Genomic DNA, 6,299 nt, shown 5'->3' on the forward strand with positions numbered 1-6,299 from the left:
ATGTCTACCTGGTGCAGCTTGAGACTGTGTCCTCTTGTTCTGGTGCTGCCTGCTTGGGAGAAGAGACTAACATCTGCCTGTCTACAGCCTCCCTTAAGGTAGTTGTAGAGAGCAATAAGGTCTCCCCTGAGTCTTCTCTTCTCCAGGCTAAGCAACCCCAGCTCCCTCAGCCTCTCCTCGTAGGGCTTGTGCCCAAGGCATCTCCCAGCCTCATTGTCCTTCTCTGGTCACATTCCAGAGTCTCAATGTCCTTCTTAAAGTGAGGGGCCCAGAATTGGACACAGGACTCAAGGTGTGGCCTAACTAGTGCTGAGTACAGGGCAGAATGATTTTACTGCTCCTGCTAGCCACACTATTCCTGATGCAGGCCAGGATACCGTTGGCCTTATTGGCCACCTGGGCACACTGCTGGCTCATGTTCAGCCAGCTGCCAACCAGTACCCTCAGGTCCCTTTCTGCCTGGCTGCCTGCCTGCAGCCTGCACTGCATGGGGTTCTTGTGACTGAAGTGCAGCGCCTGGCACTTGGTCTTGTTGAATGCCATCCTGTTGGACTCCGCCCATCTGTCCAGCCTGTCGAGCTCCAAAAATCCACCTGCGTTGGCCGGGAATCGAACCCGGGTCAACTGCTTGGAAGGCAGCTATGCTCACCACTATACCACCAACGCTGCAGTCATTCAGAGTGTTGTTTTTGTTTAATCATGATAATTGCTCTTGCATCATGCCAAATTTCTGCCAGTAGAGCTCGTTTGAAGTCCCTGAATTTCTCCCCAGTAGAACTCGTTTGAAGTCCCTGAATTTCTCCCCAGTAGAGCTCGTTTGAAGTCCCTGAATTTCTCCTCAGTACCTCAATAGAATTTTGCTAATTCCTTTCTAAAGTAGTGCTGCCTGACTTGGACAGGTTCTGTTTGGCCTTCTCATAAATGGTTTCCTCTTTAATGAAAGAGGAGTATGTTAATTGACCTGTTAGACAGAGGCCAATGTTTTCTAGTCCGGGCTGTGCCACAGCAGTGTGCCCAGGTGGCCAAGAAGGCCAACAGCATCCTGGCCTGTATCAGGCACAGTGTGACCAGCAGGAGTAGGGAAGTGATTTTCCCCATGTGCTTAGTGTTTGTGAGGCCACACCTTGAATATTGGGTTCTGTTTTGGAGCCTTCCCTACATGACAGGCATTGAGGTGCTGGAGTGGGTCCAGTGAAGAGTAACAAAGTTGGTGAAGGGTCTGGAGAACAGGGCTGGTGAGGAGCAGCTGAGGGAACTGGGGTTGGTTAGTGTGGAGAGGAAGAGACTCAGAGGAGACCTTGTCACTTGCTACAACTACCTGAAAAGAGGTAGTAATCAGATGGGTGTTGATCTCTTCTCCCTAATAAAAATTGATAGGACAAGAGGGAGTGGCCTCAAGTTGCCAGGAGAGGTTTAGGTTGGAAATTAGAAGAAATTTGACTGAAAGGGTTGTCAAACACTGGAACAAGCTGCCTGGGGAGGTGCTTGAATCCCCATCCCTGCAGGATGCACAGATGTGGTGCTCAGGGACATGGTTTAGCATCGGGCTTGGGAGTTAGAGAATGGTTGGACTCAATCTTAAAGGTTTTTTTCCAACCAAAACAATTCTATGAATTTATTAGTTGTGCACAGGTCATAAGGAGTTGTATTTGGTTGTGACTCCTATGACTGGAGCTGCACTGGGTGGCTGTGGACTTCTTAAGACAGGCCAGCAAGGCGAAGTGGGGGAGTTGCTCTTTATGTGGGAGAGCAACTGGAATGCATTGAGCTCTGCCTAGGGGTGGGGGGAAAACACATGCAGAGTCTCATACACCAGCACAGAGGGGGGAAAAAAATAAAACCAACCCACACAAAAATAGTTAGAGACTGGGAAATCTGAAGAAGTGGAGAAAGTTTTCTCTGCCAAATTCAACGTTTGTGTTTCGTAGCCGTGCGGCGCAGTTCTCAACCGTTCACTCAGTCTCGGGCTGTTGGCAGCAAGTAATGGGCTTTGTGTCACCAAAAGCAATCCTGTGGCCTAAAAATAAAACTTCTGAAAGAACAGAAACGTTTCTGGAACGGATTGCCATTTTGTGTGCCTTTTTAGTAACTCTTCAATTACCTAAATAATTCATACATTTCATTTTCTGTGTTCTCAGCCTCAACAATGTAACATTTCTCTATCAACTTTTGTTAATACAGTGGTGATTTTAGTTGTTAGACTACCATCCTTTCTTCTGCCATTGCTTAAGCAATGCACATACTGAGTGTTTGAATCCTTAGTGAGGGACCAAAGAAGCAGATTTGATAACTTTTGTCCTGTTCATGAACAGAGACTGCTGCCAAAGGGGAAAAAAAAGACCATCTCCTTTTGAAGAGACGCACAGTGGGTTTTTTCCCCCTCTGTGTTGGGAGGTGTGTGATCTTTGTAGGGCTTCTCAGGGTTCCTATGCACAGAAAATGCCTGGAATATTTTTTTTTCCTTTGGTTCTTTTTTTTTTCCCTCCCTTTTCTCTTTTTTATTAAGCAAAGATCTCTTTCGTATTTAAGCCTGCGTGTTCTTGAAAGCCCTCCACGCAGTTCACCGCCATGCGGTGTAAACTTCCAGGCATTCTGGGAGAAGTGGCAAAAACCTGGGAAGTTCAAGTTGCATTCACTTCTTACCCTCCTTAGGTAAAGGCTGTTAGGTGCTATTTCCTGCTGGAACTTCTGGGTCATATTATAGACTAAAGAGAAACAAAGAAAGCAATTAGAAGTGCTCTGCTTCATAGCTCCTGGAAGAGAAATCATTTGGAGGATTTATTAGCTGAATGGAAATAAAGATGCTGTAAACAAGGGGGAAAAAACCCCAACCGACCCAAGCCTCTCAGATTTTGTTGTTCTTCATCTTAGGAGAACTTCAAACTTCTTTTGCCACGTCTGAGTACTGCTCTCTTGTGTGGTATCTGGGATGGAGATCTTGCAAGTGAGCCATTAAGATGTGGTTTGAAATACATTATTTGCTTTTCAAAGGTTGGGGTAGATGATCTCTGAGGCCCCTTCCAGTCTAGGTGTGGGCAGTCCTAGGTTGGTTGGTTGGGTGGCCCGTTTTCTTGTTGGGGTGTGAAAGTTTGTTTTCCTTGGGATGACCTTTTTTTGCTTGTGTGTTTTGTATTTTTAAGTCTTTCTCCCATTGCCATCCCTGGAGGCATTCAAGAAACATGTGGACAGGGCACGTTGGGATATGGTTTGATGGCTGTGGTGGTGCTGGGATGAAGGTTGGATTGCATGATCTTAGAAGGCTTTTCCAACCAAAACCATTCTATGATTCTCTAGAAGCCAGCTTGCTGAGTCATAGCTCAAGCCTATCTGTCCCAAAGCCTGACTGCAGCATCTCTGCTCAGATTCCTCCCAGAAGGGTTGACCTTGATGGCACCCAACTGACAGCCCAAACAACCTTTCCTCCACACTAAGGAGCTCCTGCGTTTACCTGTCTAGTCTGTTGGAGTCCAAAATCAACAGGGTTGGAAAAGACCTCAGAGATCATCAAGTCCAACCTATCACTCAACACCTCATGACTAGCTAAACCATGGTTTCAAGTGCCACATCCAATCCTTTTTTGAACACCTCCAGGGATGGTGACTCCACCACCTCCCTGGGCAGCACATTCCACACTCTTTCTGTGAAAAACTTTCTCCTCACCTTAAGCCTAAACTTCCCCTGGTCTGGTTTGAGACTGTGTCCTCTTGTTCTATTGGTGGTTGCCTGGGAGAAGAGACCAACCCCCACCTGGCTACAACCTCCCTTCAGGTAGTTGTAGAGAGCAATAAGGTCTCCCCTGAGCATCCTCTTCTCCAGGCTAAACAACCCCAGCTTTAGTCCTTATATATCTTCTCATCATTGGAGGGGTTCAGGAGGAGACTTGCTGGGGTGCTTGGTGCCATGGTTTAGTTGTTTAGGTGGGTTGGATTGGTTGATGGTTTGGACACGATGCTCTTGAAGGTCTCTTCCAACCTGGTTTATTATTCTATTCTATTCTATTCTATTCTATTCTATTCTATTCTATTCTATTCTATTCTATTCTATTCTATTCTATTCTATTCTATTCTATTCTATTCTATTCTTCTCATGCTAAATATTTTTGCCATGGATCATTTTGTTAATAAATACTTGAAGGTAGCAATGTGTTTTGTCTTTCTCTACCTTTGTTTACTGATTGAGTGCAAATTTCCTGTGCTTTTTCTTGGAATTATTTCTGTCAAGAGCACAAAGCTGAAGTTGTATTACATGTTGTGTGGTTTTTAGCAGAAAGAACTCTTTGTGCCTTTCAGCTTTCTTTTCCTGCATGATTTTTTTTTTGCCTCCTGTGGTGGGTGTGTAGCTTGCACATTGTTATGCAATTGGAGTGAGACAAATGTCAAATCTCTGGTGCATTTATAAAAAAAATAGAAAACTCCCCTAGTCTTTGGCCTCACAACTAAATCTGAGTATTTAAAGGCTGCTCAAGGTTTTAAACAATTGGCAGTGCTTGGTTGAAGTCTCACACTGCAGTTAGATGAGGGCATTCAAAATTGTAAGGAGCTGGGTTGTTTTTTTCCCCATGATGTCTGACTTCCTGCTACTGATAGTTCACAGAATCACAGAATGGTAGGGGTTGGAAGGGACCTTGGAAGATCATCCAGTTCAACTGCCCTGCTAGTCACCTAGAGCAGGTCACACAGGAACACATCCAGGTGGGTTTTGAATGTCTTCAGAGAAGGAGACTCCACAGCCTCTCCAGGCGACCTGCTTCAGGGCTCTGTCACCCTCACAGTTTTTCCTTCTGTTCCCATGACACCTCCTCTGTTCCAGCTTGCACTCATTGCCCCTTGTTCTATCATTGGATATCACTGAGAAGAGCCTGGCTCTGTTCTCCTGGCACTGCCCTGCACATCTTTATCAACAACAATGAGGGCACCCCTCAGGCTTCTCCAAGCTAAAGAGCCCCAGCTCTCTCATCTGCTCCTCAGCAGGGAGATGTTCCACTGTCTTCAGTATCTGTGGCTCTGTGCTGGATTCTTTTGAGCAGTTCCCTGGGGTCCTTCTTGAACTGAACGACACAGACCTGGACAACAATATTCCAGATGAAGCCTCACCAGGGCAGAGTAGAGGGGTGAGGAGAACCTCTCTCAACCTACTCAGCACAGACCTTCTTATCCACCCCAGGATGCCCTTGTCCCTCTTGGCCACAGGGGCCCATTTGTGGCTCATGGACATCCTTCTGTCCACCAGGACCCCCAGGTCCCTCTACTCTGGATTTTTTTTCAGAGACCATATTAGATTTCTAAACCACAGCCTTTTCCAAACAGTAGGCTTTGTTTGGTTGTTGGTGGGTTTTATTGTTTGTTTCTTTGTTCTTCCTTCTCTTTCTTACCAGAAAATTCATTTGGGAGCATTTTTCTAGGTTATTTCTAGGGCGCCTAGTTAAAGATGATAAATGAAAATGTGGAACTAGAATACTTGGGGATTAAGAGATCTGGTTGCCCTGCTATTTTGCTCTCACATCACAGAAAGTTTTACTGGCCTTATCAATTTCCATTTTACAAACCCAGAGATAACACTATCATGAGTTATGTCAACACTCCCTTTCAAGTCCCAAATTACCTGACAGAGAATGCATTGCATTTTCTCCTGTCTCTGCATCTTACCTGGCCAGGAAGCTTTGTTGCACAACGATGTTAGATTTTGGGTTCCTTCGCTTTTTGTAGCTTGGAGATAAGACAAGATTATAACTGACCTTCATCTAATAGCTGTAGCTGTGTGGTCCAAAGAAAATGAGTCTGCTAGCCTTGAGATTGGGGCACTAGAATAGAAGTGTCATGTAATGACTGTAACTGAAAATGTTGAGTGACTTGCTTAAGTGGAGAAAATTGAACAGCAGTGAGGGCAAGAAATGTCTAAGAAATATTTTAGGTCATGGATCTTAATTTAGAAGCAAGTAAGGCCAGAGCACTGTAAAAGAATCCTTTGTGCCTTCTTTGGGGGCTAGCAATATTGTTTCACATTGTTTGAGATCTGTGAGCTTTATCCCTTCTTACACCTGACCTGTTCTGCAGCTTTCAGCTGCTATGTGGCCCTGCACCGTGCTATCTGCAGCCTTTCTACAAGTACCTGGAGAGAGGTTGTAGCCAGGAGGGGCTTAGTCTCTTCTCCCAGGCAACCAGCACCAGTACAAGAGGACACAGTCTCAAGCTGCGTCAGGGGAGGTTTAGGCTGGATGTTAGGAAGAAGTTCTTCACAGAAAGAGAGATTGGCCATTGCAATGTGCTGCCCAGGGAGGTGGTGGAGTCATCATCTCTGGA

General features: G+C 45.6%; 1 non-coding gene across 1 annotated transcript; it reads right to left on the reverse strand.

Moving 5' to 3' along the window:
- Positions 1-594: 594 nt before the first annotated feature.
- On the reverse strand, positions 595-666 carry TRNAG-UCC (transfer RNA glycine (anticodon UCC)). The gene has a single exon. It is a non-coding gene; the product is annotated as a tRNA-Gly (tRNA).
- Between the last annotated feature and the right edge of the window lie 5,633 nt (positions 667-6,299).

The sequence above is a fragment of the Melanerpes formicivorus genome, unplaced genomic scaffold, assembly GCF_026170545.1.
Source record: "Melanerpes formicivorus ecotype bairdi unplaced genomic scaffold, bMelFor1.0.p_v2 SCAF_20, whole genome shotgun sequence".
In the NCBI taxonomy this organism is placed as follows: domain Eukaryota; kingdom Metazoa; phylum Chordata; class Aves; order Piciformes; family Picidae; genus Melanerpes; species Melanerpes formicivorus.